This window comes from Macrobrachium rosenbergii, chromosome 19 (assembly GCF_040412425.1).
Source record: "Macrobrachium rosenbergii isolate ZJJX-2024 chromosome 19, ASM4041242v1, whole genome shotgun sequence".
NCBI lineage: Eukaryota > Metazoa > Arthropoda > Malacostraca > Decapoda > Palaemonidae > Macrobrachium > Macrobrachium rosenbergii.
Window position 1 is genome coordinate 26,864,971 of NC_089759.1, and position 19,456 is coordinate 26,884,426.

Genomic DNA, 19,456 nt, shown 5'->3' on the forward strand with positions numbered 1-19,456 from the left:
CTGACTGGCCAATGAAGAATTAGAGGAATTTATTTCTGGTGATAGAAATTCATTTCTCGCTATAATGTGGTTCGAATTCCACAATAAGCTGTAGGTCCCGCTGCTAGGTAACCAGTTGGTTCTTAGCCACGTAAAATAAATCTAATCCTTCGAGCCAGCCCTAGGAGAGCTGTTAATCAGCTCTTCAGTGGTCTGGTTAAACTAGGGTATACTTAACTTTCCCCGCTCTAGCAGGAGGGCGGGAAAAATATCTTTTAGGTTTTCGCTTTTCATTCCCTATTTTTCATTCATAAACCGTAGCTGTTGTTCTCACGTATGGGGGCAGCTTAATAAGGACTCTAACGATTCCTTCAGTCCCAGACTTGTAACTTAATTTCCCAGTTGGTGAACTTCAGGAGTGAAAAATTCTCGAGCATATTCATCATCCTAATGAGAATTTCGCAGGGAATCCAGAAGCAGAGGGGACCTGTATCGGGGAAAAACGGGGAGAGAGAGAGAGAGAGAGAGAGAGAGAGAGAGAGAGAGAGAGAGAGAGAGAGAGAGAATGCTACAATCACACCGTCCTTCCTAGTATAAAGGAAAGTGATAGCGATATATGCTGAATTCGTTTTCATTGTCTTCTGCAGTAAAATTTCCTGTTACTAGATTTTATCAAATTGTATTCCCATTTGGATACAGCATGATTATATATATATATATATATATATATATATATATATATATATATATATATATATATATATATATATATATATATATACATATATGTGTGTGTGTGTGTGTGTATATATGTAGTAGGCATATACATGTATTTATATGCGTGTATACATATATGTGTATGTATTTATATACATACATGTATATGTATATTTGATTCACGTACATGTGCATATATATATATATATATATATATATATATATATATATATATATATACATATATATAATGGGCAGGTATGGTACGAAGTAGATTGGTCATATATTACGTCAACCGAATGGGGATACAGGTGTTGTGCGAAGCGAATGGTATGCACTACTTAGTAAAAGATGGATATGCAGGTTCGGCCAGGCTCTAATCTTAATATACAGTGTTTAAAAGAAATAAATAAATTCAAGCAACTTAGTCCAAAAGATAAAAACTACGAAGGTCCCGGGAAGCAGGTGATATTCAGGCAGGAAAACAAGATTTCAATAACGGTGGAGGATAAGGCCTCGCACACGGTCTCCAGTTTTATTGCCGAGCAGTAAGGAATCTCCCGACAGAACTTGAGTTCACGGAATACTGAGGATTCAAGTCCGTCATTCGAAAACGGAAGTATGCAAAGCCCGACCTCTCGTCCAGCTGCACCCTCATTTCATTTATAATTAATTTGCACTGGGAACTGCATTGTGGCCTTTAGCAACTGCTCTAACAGATTAAGGTCTTTAAACGTTTTGTTTTATTATTTCAATTTAAAAATCGAGTCACTTGCAAACTCATATTTTGGCAGCCATTAGATCTGAATGCCCGATCATTATTATAATTAGTTATATTATTTAGAACTACTGTCTTTTCCCTTATCCAGATTATGTATATCGGCCAGCTCTTAGCAAATATCAGCTCAGAAGAAACGAGAATAGTAAGAAGAACTTAATAAACCTTGTATAAAATCAATTCCACTGATGCTGTCCTTCTTTTTAACAGATTTTTATTATTATTATTATTATTATTATTATTATTATTATTATTATTATTATTATTATTATTATTATTATTATTATTAATACCTAGTCTTACTAAACTAGAGTTAACATTCTCAACTTTTTCATAATAAAATATATTGGATTCATTTCAATACATCCCAACTACTTAAACATATACCTGTGTTCCTCATAGAATTTCAAAACTTTGGACACAGCTCTACCAAGAAACGTTACAGGTTGTGAAACAAATTATTATCCCAAAATTCCATTAAATATTTTTGACAAAATGTCATCCATTCTGTCTTGTCAAATAGTTGAAGAAAATTAATTTCAAAATACAATCACTTATAGTGTGGCAACTTATGAACTACAGCACCTGAAAACATCTCCTTGGAGAAATTATACGATGTAACGTCCCAGTTCCTATAAATTATATAAATACTTCATCGGCAGAAGAGATACTGAATCCAGTACATACGTCTTCCAAGAAAGGCAGGGAAAATATTACTAACAGGTCATCCTTAGTAAACATAGAAAGACTCAACGTTGAAACTGACTATGCCCCTAAAAAAATGTGTAGTCTGTCTATAAAATTACCTGTAATTACAAATGAAAAACTACAAACAAAAAGAGAGAGAAAAAGACATGATTTCTTGCTATTTACTATCACATCAATTCCAGGTCCTTCGTAGAGGGAACTTTTGAAAGGTGGCTGTGAAGTAATTAATAGTTGCAAAAATCATTCGCCTTTTTCCTGGCTTCAAATATATGAGACATTCCTCTCGGAATTCGGGAGTATGGTAATCACACCGCTCCGTGATCTCATTAGTAAAGTTGACTGAAAGTGGTGTCAAATGAAAATACTTAATTTGAAACTTTTTAAAGCTAGCTTAAAGGAGAAAGTATTAGGTAATTTCCATGTTGTCAATTAGAGTTGTAGAGGTTTCAGGAATGATGTAAACTGCAAAATAAAGGGTGGCATCTAGTGTTGATGAGCGCGCGCATGCGTGGGAATTAGAGAGAGAGAGAGAGAGAGAGAGAGAGAGAGAGAGAGAGAGAGAGAGAGAGAGAGAGTGCCAACAAATCGAAAGATCACACCCATTTAATCACAGAGAAATGAACCAATGTAGAACCGTCGGGCATTGTTACGAAAGGCCAATGCTGGCATAAAGAACAAAACGTCTATCTTCTTTTTTGTTTCCTTTCTTTTTGGTACGTTTTTTATCTTCATCCCATTTTCCTCTTTCCTTTTTCTGCGCAGCTTCCTCATCTCGACCAGCACCCGAGAAAATCATTTGCATAAGGATCTTGTATTGCCGACCACTGGGGCGTGGAATGAGAGCAATATTGGCTCCGGCCGATTTTTGGGGCAATTTTTGAGACTTTGCAGAGGGATGATCCATCAGGCGAGATTATTAGGACCCCTCTTAAATCCAAAAGCCTAGAGAGAGAGAGAGAGAGAGAGAGAGAGAGAGAGAGAGAGAGAGGAATTCAGGCATACAACAAGCAGACAGAGCAAGAACGCAGGAATGAGAAAAGGATGAAGAATATCGAGAGCCGAAAAGAACGCGGTGGTACAAATCATGCTGATAGACACATTTTCAAGTTTTAGACGTGTGGGATATCCTCACTTTGATCCTTACATATATCACCTGTCTAAATACAAGTTGTGTCAATAAATAAGCTACAGTATATTTTGATCCTCTTGTTTGTCTGTGGATTAAAGAATTCATATGTATTATACTGTATATATACATGAAATATATATATATATATATATATATATATATATATATATATATATATATATATATATATATATATATATATATATATATATATATATATATAAAATTTATCCATATATATATAATATATATATGTATACATATATATATATATGTGTGTGTGTGTGTGTGTGTGTGTGTGTACTGTACTTTACACCCAAAGGGTCTTATAACTGATGACTGATTCTGGCCCGGTCAGAATTCGAACCTGGGCCTTCAACTGTCGACTTTGACCATTAAAATTCGACTGTTTATGGTTACTTCAAAACCGAAGGTCCACATACGAATCTTAGCCCTGGCAAAAGCACTTATGGTTAAAATTCCCTTAGGTGTTATTTATTCCTAGGGTATGGTGAATCGATATTAAACGATATTTTTAGCTTAATATAATTCCATGTTCATCCTTCCGCCGCTGAATCAAGGATGAGTTTCACGTGCGAAACTTGAATAAGCATCAGCCCTTTCGTATAACGACTCACAAAGCTCATTAGCAACTTATTTACTGCTTCACACACACTGCACAAATCTTTATCTTGCACTCAATCCCGCCTTAGGACACGTGTAGACATAGAATGAAGACAGGATGGTGGAAAGTGTGTATAATTCTAAGGTTGTGGGAGGAAGGAGAAGGTGGGGACTGAGAAGGTGTGGGCTGGGTGACGTTTGAAAATGTGTTAGAACGACAGGTGTGTCTGTTACAGTTCACACCTACTTGCTGAATAATATGTCAACAAGAAATGATTTTTTTTTTTTTAGTTTATCGTAAGTAGGGGTTTCGAGATCAGTCTCAACCCCCAAAAGATGACAAATCGATCATTCAGTGTTTAGTGGTCTGCAAAGATATCTCAGTGAGGAGTGTGAGTGAATTCTGTGGAGTTAAAACGGCCTCTCGAGGTTGTACTTATGACTGACTTTCTTTTCACAAGACCAGGATTCGATTCCCGTGCAAGGAACAGTGACAATGTGAAAGGTTTTTAATAGCAGTCTAATCCCAAAATTCTTGCTGACAACCGGATGAACAGCACTCTAGGACTACTGTCTCTAACGGAATTTAGCGTTTATATATATATATATATATATATATATATATATATATATATATATAAATATATATATATATATAAATATATATATATATATATATATATATATATATATATATATATATATATATATATATATATATATATATATATATTGTATATATAACACTAAGCCTTTATACAAACAGGGTGACTCCAGAGAAAAAGCAACACAGCGGTCACTTCTACACTTATACTTTAAATGTTGAATCGTAGGTTATGGCTCTGCGCAGTAAAACTTCACACAACATAGCCACTTCCTACACTCACATGGAAAGTTTGTAACAGAAGCCAAACCTTCCCCCGCACACGGCGCCATTCACCCTCATCTTGCAAGCGCTCTCTGGCCTCCTGGAAATTAAGGACATTCCTTTCCAATGTCTCTTCCACATCATTTATTCGACCCTTTCTTAGCCTTCTTCTCCTGACTTCTGGCGCTTCCGTATTACACACACACTTTCACCAGCCAATCGTCCTTCATTCTTTCCACATGACCGAACCATCTCAAAATGCTCTGATCCATCCTTTTCTTATTTGACCATTTTATCACCTCTGAGAATTTCCACATTTCTCAGCCTTTCGATTCTTCTTCCACCACATACTATACGCATACAGTTTATCTCAACAGCTTGAGCCCTTTTTCTTTCTCTAGCATTCAGCATCTACAGCACTCTTCCATACCCACACACACACATATATATATACATAATATATTTATACAAATATACAGTACACATATATACATACCTAATATATATATATATATATATATATATATATATAAAAATTTACATGTATACAGTATATATATGTATATATAGAAATAATGTATAAAATGAGAACCAAACCTAATATTCTATTTAAAAATTCGATTGTTAACCAAAATTAACAGCCATTTGCAAACAAAACAATGTTAGATAACAATCTTCCAAATAATGAAAGAAATAACAATTGTAGATGTATATGAATGTATGCTACATGAGGACACTCTGATTAATTTTCTTGTCGTATACATACACATAAAACGAATGACTTATAAATATGCAGGGCAAAGAAAGTACAAGCACACTGAAGGTAGGCAGATCTCAACAGAAGCAAAGAACTTGCAAAATGGAAGGATTTTGTTTTGTCGCAAGACACGGTCAAAAATTATTCTATGCATGAGTGAGAAGAGAAATGGTTTACGTCGAGAGAGAGAGAGAGAGAGAGAGAGAGAGAGAGAGAGAGAGAGAGAGAGAGAGAGAGAGAGAGAGAGATTAGACCATGCATGAGTGAGAAGAGAATTGGTTTACGGAGAGAGAGAGAGAGAGAGAGAGAGAGAGAGAGAGAGAGAGAGAGAGAGAGAGAGAGATAGTATACCATGAATAAGTGAGATGAGAAATGGTTTACGTTGAGAGAGAAGAAAAAGACGAGAGAGAGAGAGAGAGAGAGAGAGAGAGAGAGAGAGAGAGAGAGAGAGAGAGAGAGAGAGAGACCCTATTTTTACTCAGAGATAAGACGACCAATTAATTCCAGCCATGTCCCGCGTCCCTTTTCATAATTGCAGTCTCGACAACCAACACCTGAGAAGAATTTTTTAAAAAAGGTTTTTGGGGAAAATGTATCTTCCTAAAATAAATGCACATAAATCATAATTTGACTGATTTTTTTATTTGCGACACATATATATATATATATGTAAAAATATATACATACGCACATATAATATACATACATACATACATATATATATATATATATATATATATATATATATACATACTATATTTATACATACAAATATACAGTACACATATATACATACCTAATATATATATATATATATATATATATATATATATATATATATATATATATATATATTACTAAAAGGGCCTCATTCAGACTGGATGGTATCTAACGGAGTTTTTATACAGTTTGAATGAGGCCCTTTAGTAATTCTACTAATGCACAGAACAATTGTGTAGGTGATAAAGTTGATATATATATATATATATATATATATATATATATATATATATATATATATATATATATACATATATACCTTTCTGCTTTAGCCAGAAATTTACTAACGAACAGAGAACGGTAGAAAAATGAATTCAGTAATTGATAAATATGATACTGACGGGGAATCTAACAAAAAACCATTTAGATGAACACTAAATGAAAATTACTTTAACATATGAGGGTTGATACAGTATACGTCCCGATCCTAGACGCGTTATGTACTATCCATAAGCTCAGACCACGGTACCTTATTTCTGTATGTTTATATGGGGGCCAGCATTGAAAGAGTCTGGCCCCGGGCCTGAACTAACGATGTTACATACAATTAAGTACAGGAAAAAATATGTGAATACACATTAAGTCTTAAACTATAGCGATATTAAATAATAATTGCTTCGGGAGAAATATTTTTATGAGTTAAAATTCAAATTAAATAACAGATGTAAAAATAAAGAACCAACCAATGGTAAAAACTAAAATAAATAAATAGATAAATATATCAACGAGAATTAAATGTTAAATATTGGGTTACTTGGAATCGTCCGAAAATGATGCTGAAACGAATGATTTGTTTTTTTAATGAATTTTTGGGGGGTTAAAGCAAATATCGCGCGACGATGTTAATTATGAGAATGTTTTAATCCAAACGTGAAATATGTCGACTCGTTCTTCAAACTCCCAATTACGGTTTACAGGCCCAATGAAAAGGTTTAAAGGCGCAGAACAAGCGGGGTGTTACGCCTTGTGACCTTTACGAACGGTGAATCTGACGTAGGTTCTCGGTTACGAAGAAGAGTACAGTGCTGTCCAAGGATGCTGTAGAAACAATCAGTGTTGTATAGCAATTAACCTGTTTGGAAGGGAAGTGAAAGACATCCAACGCACATTCTCTTCCGAAATACATTTTGGTTCTGCAAGGGTCACACATATTAACGAAGTGTCTTTTATCCTTATGAGAGCTCTTTTAAATACTGAGGACAAAAGAAATGTTAACATTTCTTCCTTCTATTAGCTACAAGGTTTTACAATGTCATTACTATAATCGAGCGTAGTTTACCGTGTAAAGGTGCGTTGTCAATGCAGCGGCTGAAGAGCCTGTAGCTGCGAGGCCGTAGCCGGCCGCAGACGTGTCATTGAAAACCTTCTCATCTGACATGATGGAAATGAGAGCAAATTGGGAGCCGCAAGGCTACAGCCTCGCGGCTACAAGCGCTTCAGCCGCTGCTTTGACAAAGCACCTTAAAATAATTTCATTGACTCATAAAATGCCTCATAATATGCCTGAGATGATCAACGTGAAGTGCTGAATCACCAAACAAGAGACCTATATGCTAATTAATTCTCTTATATTAGAAAAAAATATGGAATTCAAGGCCACTGTCGTGTGCAGGCAGCAATAAATATTATCGATAAGGTAAATTATTAAGGCATTAATTACCCTGCAACTGATAATTATTGTTATCGCCAATGTTTACCTGTTGCTATTATCATTATTGCACTCTTGACCGAGCATGAGTTCTGAATCTGAAAACAGCTTACTCCCTTAATGAGTTTTAGCATTTCAAATTAACATAAACGGCAATTTCCACTCGATCTGAGGATGTTATTTGCGTCAATGATGCAATCAAGACTGGAAAATCTTTACCATAAGATCACAATTACCACCCCTTCCCTGCTTAATGTTCATACATAATAATAATAATAATAATAATAATAATAATAATAATAATAATAATAATAACCATGCGTGTTTTCCCTTTAGAAATGAACACTCCAGAAAGTGCTATCGTTCGAATCTTCAGCAGTTATTCTGGAATGAGACTGCTAGCCTTATGCCCTTCTTCACTCTAACTGCACATTCCTACAGCAGGAAAACTACCGAAGGGCCTTAACCGTTCCGCCTACCCTTGACTCGAACCCTGGCCCTCTTGCTGGTGAGCCAAGTGTCATGATCAAAAGATCTATCAGCAACTGTTACCTGTATATAATAAATTAACCTGTATGTAATTCTTTATCAGATACAGGTTAATTCTTTAATAGCTCAAAACTGGCAATGACAAAATAAGTAACTGATAATTGCATACTTATGATTATGTTCTGATACACTATGCTGTAAACGTAAATGACATAAAGTATAAAGGTATAATCCAGGATATCACGTCAAAACGCACGTGTAGATCAGTGTTATAAAACAGGCAGCACACCAAAACCAAAAGCGGTCACTGAAACCCGAAGCAACAATGAAGTTTTACAATGCAGTTCCCCGAACTGAATTGCAATGCATAAGCTCGCGCTATAAAACTCGCGGAGGAGGACACTTGGAAAAAGAGTGAAGTAAAAAGTCAGGATAAAATACTGCACATAAAGTGGGATCCAGGAAGAGAATACTTACACTTGAAGTGAGAAGAGGAAACATGACGGAAGATCATATCAGTACGCAAAAAAAAAAAACTGTCCCCAAAATACATGCACGTGCTACACACTCGGGGAGTCGCCGTGAGGAATATTGAAAAGGTCAATTTGCATGGTAATGGACAAAGTTGGGCCAGCTACTTCGCACCCTGGCGTGGCACATGGTTTACCAAGCAAAACATGAGGAAAACTTGGAAGACTTCAGATGTAAGAAAAGGCAAGTAATTAACGAAGACAGACACCGATGCATAATGGAGCTGCGTCACGTGCGCTGCCTGTTGTAGAAACGGAACTAAAAATGAGTGTTGGACAGTCATTTAAAACAGATTGCACATAGCAAAAATAGGTTAGGTACAATCAGGCAATGTAACAAACTGAAGTGAATGCAGCTTCATAATATTCATGATCTTCCTTTTCACTTTAGAGAAAACAGAAGACTGCGGACTAATACCAAACATTTTTGAGAAAATGGCACAAAACCTACTTCAAGTCAAACAGAACTCAAACGCTTTCAACAACAGCAGAAAAAGATTGTACTTACAGGAAAAGAGGTGAATGATAGATTCACGACTGCTGAGATACCTGAAGAAAAAAATAAACGTTGAGGTTCAAACACACACACACGCACATTACAAAACACTCGCACACAAATGTTCAGGCACATCAATAGAAATGAGTTTTTTCTCCGACCACTCCTACACAGTTGGAGGGATCAGAAGCAAGTACTAAGAGCAGAACGTCTCTGGCACGGCCAGGCCATGTCCTTCTGGCTGGCCTTTGGAAGTGTCGACAGATGAGGGGAAGTTGTCGAGAAATGTCCACATACCAGAGGAAGGTCCTTTGGTGCCTAGAACTTGTGCGAAGTGACGAGGAGTTATGAATGAAGGTACGTCATTCTGATGGGGAAGTTAGAATTAAATATAGATAAAAGAAAATTCATCCGATAAACAATGCTATGCATTTAAAAAGAATTCGTGATATCTTTAAATGATGCATTACCCAGCGATATCCAAAGAAAGGTGCCTATGAACAGCAAAGCCATGTAAATGAGAGGGTTGGAAGAATACGTTAAAAAAGGGAGGGGGGGGGGAGGGAGGGAGGGAGGGAGGGTTAAGTGAGTCCATTTAATCACTAAAGTTATGATGAGAAAGGGTGACAGTTTGTTATACCTAAGTCTCCTCACGCGTGATGGGAGCTAACAGAAATGGATTAAGTTTCTCTCCTTATGAGCTAGGGATTTGAAATAATAATGTTACTTTCATGGTGGTTTTGTCCCCCCAAAAAATGACCATCACCGATTATACTCAACTCGTCCTTATTTTAAGTGGAAAGTTAACTGGGAATATCACGTATTTCGCATCTGACACGTGTAAACCTACAAATAGATATTGCCCGACATTTCGTACCTTGTGGCGCATGGAAACTATTGAAGATCTGATTGTTTTGCATACTCGTATATCTAAAATACCATTTTCTTCGATAATACCTGCAAAGGATAAGTTACAGAAAAATCACTTTATCACTGCCTGTTGTTCATCGTTTACATATTTTCTTTCATATAGAAGCATAGTTGGAACACTCAACATTTATTCTGTTTTGTAACTGCCCTTGGCCGTTGTAAAGTATCTATAAATAAAGGTTATACATAAAAATCAAGTGTTAAGCACGGTTTAAACGCTTACTGAATGGAGTGGAAAATATCATATGACGCAGGACTTCACGAATTTTAAAAACAGATGTATATATTTCTCACAATTTTCTCAACTTCTATCTGCCTTCCCTTTCTCTTTCTCTCTCTTTTCCTCTAACACAAACACACATATACACTCTTCCCCCTTGTCTTTTCTTTGCATTCAACATTTGTCACGAAGCTCTCTCTCTCTCTCTCTCAACTTCCGTCATCACACACTTGCTAGAGTTGTGCATAGCATGAATAAAATCAAGTCCAAACTTTCTGTATGGTTCCTTTCCAAAAGCACATCAGTAGTGGGTACTTCTGTGTGTCAGTTACTATTGTGAGGTATTTCCCTGTTATCTTACATATCTATTCCCACCCAGCAAACACATCCGCCACAGCGCCTCAGCCAAAGAGGATATGCTGTTGTTTACACAATCCTTTGAGATCCCATTCAGTGGAACCACTTGGCTCTCGGTCACCCCCAGGCGGACTGTTTATTTCAAAAAATCCCGTACATACGTTCCTTGTCTTTAGTGGCTGAGAGTAACGGGAGCGTTTGAAGTATGTGGGTCAATGGGAGGTGTTATGGCATCATTGTGTTCGAACGTAGAACACAGAAAAGCGGTGGAATGGAGGGAGTGAAGTTCAGAAAAAAAAGTTAAAGGGCTGTTGGCAAAAGTCTTCTTCGTGGAGAGAAGTATGGATGCTATGGGTACTTGAAGGAAATCAGATATAAGTCTTCGGCAAAAGTTATAATAATAATAAAGGAAAACATGATGAAAACTGCTGAGGTACGAAATACAAGGGAAAATTGTAAATATTTGGAAATGGTGGTCTAGAATGTGACGCACTGTTTCGTCGATTTTTAAGAAAGGAAAACGTACACTGCAGACTATGAGGCGATAAAAGTGGCACACCGAAGAAATGTTATGCTGATGGATAGGTGCAAGTGTTGGGATGAAAGGCCTCAGCATCCAGAAAGTGAGAGGGCGAGTAGAGTAGAAGGGACAATGTGAAGATGTGTGAAAAAGATGGGCAAGGGGGATCAATAAGAAATTGAAGGTTTCGTGTGTGTGTTGTGTGTGTGTGTGTGTGTGTCTGTACACGAAGTAGTTCAAATAAAAACACCGTTATCTATGTTTTATCACAGCAAAAAATCTTAGGTGTGTGTCTGTTATCTTATCGCTTAAGTAACTCCATTGGCTAAAAAAAAAACTATTTTTTATATGTTTTGCTGAAAAACAATAGAGATCATATTTGGGACGAATACGCATATTTGACGGTAATGTTATTTTTCACCTTAATAGATTCTTTATGAATTGTGAACAAATAGATATATGAAGACCATTTCTAAAACAGATATCTTGAATTTCTTTAATGAAACAAACCGATAGGGGCCGGGAGTTAGTGGGATGTGATGCCCGAGGCGGTGAGAGGGTAGGGGGGGGGGGGAAGCGAAGAAGTTAAGAACATAAATAGATTAAGGGAAAGAAGGAATCGGATATACGGAGAGCAAGAAATCCGTAGGAATAAAACGGAATTAAAGGGGAGGCAGAAATAGAGAAAAGAAAAGACTAGGAAAAGGAGAAATCACAATCGCGTTTTCCGCGTCATGGCTCTCTCCACTGAAGAGGAATCTAAGGAAGGCATATTTATTCACGATGAATAATTTCGGTGAATGTGGAATATTCTTCATTTTGCTCTCGCCGTTAACCCTCCCTGCTCCTATCATTCTCTTTTTTTTTTTTTTTTCCTTTGCCCAAATCCCGATGGAGAGAGAGAGAGAGAGAGAGAGAGAGAGAGAGAGAGAGAGAGAGAGAACTGTTTTAGGAAAATTATAGAGAGCAAGTAGAGTAGAACTAATGTGCGGGTTAGTAATGTATATATGAATGCTTTATACATACATGCATACATATATGGTTATTATTGTACATGTGAATGTACATGCATGCATAAATGGTTAGTATTATACTTGTGAATGTTTATCTATACATATATACATACTTGCATACACATGAGTCTATCTTTGCAACATTTCTAACAATAATGTTCACCACAACAAAATTAATACATTGCAGTTGACTGACTGATTGACAGGATGATTGATTTATGTAATCTGGTATTAGACGGCGTTTAGATAATTATATATAGCGTGATTAAATTTTCAATTGTTGGGTATCATTCTTTTTTATATCTCTGTGTTTACATCAATTACACAGGAGATCAAACCTGATCTTTGATCTTTACACAGACTCAATGAGTTTTAGGGGATGTGAATTGGTATAAACATCATCGCCTAAATATATATGTACTAGCTGGCCAACCCAGCGCTGCCCGGAAAAACTCTGAACGACTCAGAAATATTTTCCTTCTCCTCCTTGTGCTGACTGTCCCTTTTATCCATGAATTACTGTGCCGACTGTCCTCTTTATCCAAATATTACTGGGCTAACTGTTCCATTTATCCAGATATTACTGTGGTGACTGTCCCTTTTGTCCAGGAATTATTGTGCTGACTGTCCCCTATATCCAAACATTACTGTGTTAACAGTTCCATTTATCCAAGTATTACTGTAGTGACTGTCCCTTTTATCCAAGAATTACTGTACTAACTGTGCCTTTTATCCAAATATTACTGTGCTGAATGTCCCATCAATCCATTTATCCAGATATTACTGTTCTGACTGTCCCATTTATCCAGGTATTACTGCTCTGACTGTCCCATTTATCCAGGTATTACTATGATGACTGTCACTTTTATCCATATATTACTGTGGTGACTGTCCCTTTTATCCAGGTATTAATGTGTTGACTGTCCCATTTTCCCACTATTACTATACTAGCTGTCCCTTTTTTCCAGGTATTACTGTGCTGACAGCCCATTTTATCCAAGCATTACTGTGGCGACTGTCCATTTTATCCAAACATTACTGTGGTGACCGTCCCCCAGGTATTACTGTGGTGACTGTCCCCCAGACATTAATGTGGTGACTGTCCCCAAGGTATTACTGTGGTGACTGTCCCCCAGGTATTGCTGTGGTGACTGTCCCCCAGACATTAATGTGGTGACTGTCCCCCAGACATTAATGTGGTGACTGTCCCCCAGGTATTACTGTGGTGACTGTCCCATTTATCTAGGCATTGCTGTGCTGTCTGTCCGTTTTATTCAGCTATTACTGTACTGACAGTCCATTTCATCCTAGTATTACTGTAGTGGCTGTCCCATTTATCCAGGTATCACTGTCCTGACTGTCCCTTTTATCCAGGTGGTATTACTATGGTGACTGTCCCTTTTATCCAGGGATTACTGTGGAGGATGTCCTATTTATCCAGACATTACTGCGGTGACTGTCCCCCAGGTATTACTGTGCTGACTGTGTCCCTTTTATCCAAGTACTAGTGTGGTTACTGTCCATTTTATCCAGATATTACTGTGGTGACTGTCCCATTTAACCCCCACTAAACCTAAACACACCCCTGCTAAACCTAAATACATTCCCACTAAACCTAAACACAAACCTTGATACAGAATTACTAACCACAGTAAAGAAAAGCATTTTCAATAATAAATTTCTATGGTATCGAGTGCATGAGATGAGGTATGATAAACTCGTAGAGTTTATTTACCACATTAGTTACTGAGCCTACGGGCAGCACCAGCCTCGTTGCAGGGAAGGGGAAGGTGGATCGGGAAGGGGAAGGGGAAGCGGGCAAGGGTTTGAAACCTACCCTATTGTCTAAATTGGGTCAAATGATGGCCACGTGCCAAATTTTGTCTAGATCGGTCAAGCGGTCCGGATTTCTTTAGCGCATCAAGTTGCAAACATACAAACATTCACTTTTATATATATATCTTATGTACAATACTGCACATATCACTTGTCATGCTCCAACACCATAATGATGTTGTTTAATTTAGCAATCAAGTTCTTGACTAGTTTGAACCGAATTTTCCCAATCACATCCAGAACAAGAACTCGTGCAAGTATAACCACTATTATTTTGTTTACAGGAATTACGAACTATGAAACTTTTAACTGTATCTGAATTCTTCAAACATCATTCCTCTTCAAAAATCTCGTTAATTTTAGCGTAATCGTAAAATTTACATTATTTGGCAGTGCAAAAACATTTCCAGTCTTAAAAGTTTCCTTATCCTTATCAAAATAAAGCAAGAAAAAAATGCGCCTAAGTATCTTCGGCGCAATGAGTTTTCTGTACAGCGTATAATGCTGTATGAAACTGTCAGCCACGGCCCATGAAACTCTCAGCCTCGGCCTATGAAACTTTAAGCCACGTCACGGAGGTGGCCTGTGCTGTTAGCACCTATAGAGGTGCCAGACGTACGATCACAGTTAAATTTAACCTTAAATAAAATAAAAGCTACTGAGGCTAGAGGGCTGCAATTTGGTATGTTTGATGATTGGAGGGTGGATGATCAATACCAATTTGCAGCCCTCTAGCCTCAGTAGTTTTTAAGATCTGAGGGCTGACAGAAAAAGTGCGGACGGACAGACAAAGCTATCTCAATACTTTTCTTTTACAGAAAACTAAACAGGCAGAGAATTGGTTGCAATAAGCTGATGATTCGTTACAGTTGCCAATGAATAAACAAGTAAAAAATGCGACGAAGTTTCTTGGGCGCAATCGAGTTTTCTGTAAGGCCGCTACAGCGTATAATCAAGGCCACCGAAAACAGATCTATCTTTCCGTGGTCTCTATGAGCCGCGGCCAATGAAACTTTAACCACAGCCCGGTGGTGCCTATCCTATATCGTTGCCAGAAGCACGATTATGGCTAACTTTAGCCTTAAATAAAATAAAAATTACTGAGGCTAGAGGGCTGCAATTTCGTATGTTCGATGATTGAAGGGTGGATGATCAACACACCAATTTGCAGCCCTCTAGCCTCAGTGGTTTTCAAGATCTGAGGACGGACAGAAAAAGCGCGGACGGACAGAGAAAACCGGCCCACTAGTTTTCTTTTAGAAAACTAAAATGATCTTATCTTCTTGATGTTTTCTTATTTAAGACATTCCTTTTTATTTATCATGTACCCTGATATGTACAAAATACTTTACAATATAGTCTTCAATGTTACAAGTTTTCTACTCTCTCTCTCTCTCACATATATATATATATATATATATATATATATATATATATATAATATATATATTTATATATATATATAACATATATATAATTATATAAAATATATATAATATATATATATATATATATATATATATATATTATATATATAATATACATCCGATCGTTTATTTTTAACATCAGAGATGTTCTTGGCCAATTATCCTGGACTTATCAAATAACAGTTATGAAAGTATGCTGTTATATCTCATTTGCCTTCACAAGGTCCTACATCTCTTATCTCCCCTTCTCAATTATTTCCCCTCTGCCGTCATTCGCTCGTAGGTTCGTCTTCCCTCTCTTTCCGCCTCCTCTCCGTGGCATACACATCCGAGCAGATGCAGACCAAACACTCAAGGAGAGGCATTAATGCCAAAACGGACACTCCGATCGCGGGGATACATCATCATCTGTGATCTTGCACACACACACTGGTTCGGAGCTTAATGTTGGTGAATGTGGCTGACATGAGAGATGTCCCCCAATCCGTGTTTGCTCTAAGTTAATGTGCGCAAATGTTGACTCAAGTGATACACACCTCTGACGTCTGGGATGGATTAACTGTGGGAATTCACGGCTCCCGGTGCAGTGGTTGCGTCTACTCGTCAAATCACGTGGGTGCTCCAACAGATTGACTTTTTTGATAATCAAATATAAGCAACGGCATTTTCGCGCAACAAAGGAAGAAACAATAGTTTCAGACGCATAAACAGATCTGACACGGAAATTAAAAGCTAAAGGAAATATACAAGGAAAGCACACGCAAGAAACGAGGAAATATCGACTATCTGTATTCTTCCCCGGCAGGCCCCTTCGAGGTAAAGTACCTCTCGCCTACGTGATGTTTCCCCGAAACCAAAAATATCTCTTTTGCTTTTGTCTCGTTCGTGATAATATTGGAATTAACAAAAATGTTTCATTCTCGCGATACTGTATGAGGCAGAAACTAAGGAAAAAGGTGAAATTTTCGTAACCTATTATTTTCGATTTGTTAAGTCGTACTGACGAAGTCTAAGGTTGAAGAAATAACGTTCAACTATTGACTTAAATACGAAAGTCTTGCGCGGTTAACTTACTGATTTTATGTAACGGTGCTCCAAGGAGATTAGCCATTATTTACGCATAAAGATGTTTATGAAAGATACACAGACTTCTCCAGGCACTTGCATCCAGAGGCATATCATAAAACACTGCAACAGGGTGAGAGTTTAGGCGTATATGCTTTATAGACACTAAAAAAATATTCTGATAGGCAATGAGAAAGTAAGGAATTCGTCAGAAAAATTACGATCTCACAATGTGTACACTTAAATAAACATCTGTCTCCGGTATTGAGCTCTTTGGGGCCAATTCCACTGTAGGTGCTCTACAAGGAAAAGAAGAAATAAAGAGGCAAGGTTCTTGTATATGTAGTAGTGTTGAAGCCAACTGACTGGGTAATGCATGATAATGGTGGAAATGACTGACAGCGAAACTTGTTATTAAACATAGGGAACACATTTACGGAATCTGTTCATGGTGAACTCTTACCAGTGGTTGAACCATTTGAGAACCTCTGAAGGATCATTGGCAAAATTTTAAAGGCATGATTAAAGTCGTATAGAGGTCGAATTCTTACCCATTCCCAACAAGATTAGGATTTGTAATTATAACATCTGTTATGATTTGCAATAAAAAGTCCTAGGATAATAATTCAATGCGAATAAGTTTGGCCATTGAGGGCAAAGCCTTGATAAGAAACGGGGTTTTGAACTGCAAGAGAAGACTCTAAACAGAACTTACACAGAAAAGGAATGGAGGTTTAAAGGTCCCAAATGAGCAGCAGAGGCCAAGTGAGACCTTTGGGGACAAGGCTAAGGCTGCTGATGTCTTAGCGGACAGCCCTTTGCGCCCCGGTCCCCAAAACCCCCATCAATAACTGACATAAACGGAAGGCAGTCTGCCAAAGAAAATCTTTCAGGTCCTGGGAGAGGCATGAACTTGTGAGCAAGAGAATTGAAATTGCCGACCATACCAATGAGTTACCACGACACAAGGTTTGCCACAGGTAATGCCATAACGGCAAAGAGGGCATGGAACACAGAAAAATGACCTGGTTGAAGACAGCGAGTAACTCTGGGAATGATGAAAACCGGCTTGACTTGAAAAAGCTGGCACAAGACATTTCTCCAGTGACTCCAGTAAGATCCAATTTTTTTTTTAATCACGTGCAACTTTTTTCCTTACAATGAGTTGTTACTCTTTTAACATTCAGGTCCACTTTCTTTTTTATGTGCAGCGTCCTTGAGTTAGTACTCATCCTTTAACCTTTAGACCCCATGTATGTTTAATTAAGTACAACTTTTCTTCTTATGAGTCATTGTTCCTGAAACAGTTATCTCCTGTTAGTTTCATTAAGTGCAACAATTTTCCCAACACCGACTCTTAATTATTTAATCCTCAGAGCAATGTTTTAGTCAAATGATTCTTCTTTTTTTTCAGTCCTTGCTCTTTAAATCTTATGTCCAATGAATGTTTAACAAAGGGCAGCTTCGTACCACGCATTTAATCTTCATTCACAAAACATCTTACTAACTGAAAACGTTAGGAAAGTCAACAATAAAAAGGCTACATAATTCTAAACCATTCTCCAACATCAACAAACAGTTTGATCATATTTTTCATATTCTCTAAATACTAACAAAATTGGCTTTAAAGGTTTCCCTCACCTCTAGTGTCACAAGACTCGGTAGATAACACTTCGAGTCTTCGAAGTCAATCTCTAAGTTCAACACCAGCCTCGAATTCTACAACTGACTCATCTTATAAACCTGACTATTTAGTGTGAACATTACCTCCAGTCACGCCGCATCTACGTCTACTATAACCACTTTACGTTCTGGTTTACCAGTGCGTTCCTTTGACAACATTATTTATTTATTTGATAGACGAAAAAATCTATTTAAATTCTGGCATACTAACGCTCGAAAAGCTGTACCACTTGATAACAGTAAAATGACAATATACCAATGCATTAGATAGCTGGCAAGAAGGGCATGGTGCTCCAAGCGGTAGTAGATTCCAACCCAGTGAGGTTTTATCTTTCAGGTTTTGAATTTGCAGATGATGCTAAATGAATATAGGAAGGATCTGATGGTTCTTTAATGGCACGGGACTGAGCTTACAACTGTCCAGTAATATGAACCTCTAACTCTCTTAACTATAGATATGCGCCATTTTGTAGAAAATTTACTATTTATTACAATGCGTCTTTCATTCTTTATATCTGCATAACAGTTACTGTCTTTTCAGTGTCATTAAATTTTATATTATCCACTGGACTTTCCCTACATATGCATCGATGAAATTTACGACTGGTTTTGTTTTGACTATTATTGTTTTTAATGTAAATCAAATGTAGACTAAATTTGTATTAATGTTTACTGTGGCAAAACACCCATGTCTCACGCCAGTTTTATTTTTCGTTTCTCCTTTCGTGTGCTCCCATCCCCATTTTTATTCATATCACGCTTATTCCCCATCTCATCTGACAACCTACATATTTTTCTGTTTACCGGCGTTATCCATATCCACAAAACACCATACATTTCCAGTTCCAAAACGATTTGTTAAAATCCCAAAGCTAATTTCCGCAAGTAGAATTCTTCGCCTG

General features: G+C 37.2%; 1 long non-coding RNA gene across 2 annotated transcripts in view; it reads right to left on the reverse strand.

The window, feature by feature from the left end:
- Positions 1–19,456, reverse strand: part of LOC136848770 (uncharacterized) — a 202,649-nt gene that overhangs the window by 61,170 nt on the left and 122,023 nt on the right. The window contains exon 5 of one of the 2 annotated variants that reach the window (XR_010856134.1): positions 9,516–9,556. The exons of the other annotated variant lie outside the window; for it this stretch is intronic. This is a non-coding gene — a long non-coding RNA (uncharacterized lncRNA). The remainder of the gene's footprint in view (positions 1–9,515; positions 9,557–19,456) is intronic. 2 annotated transcript variants of the gene reach the window in all.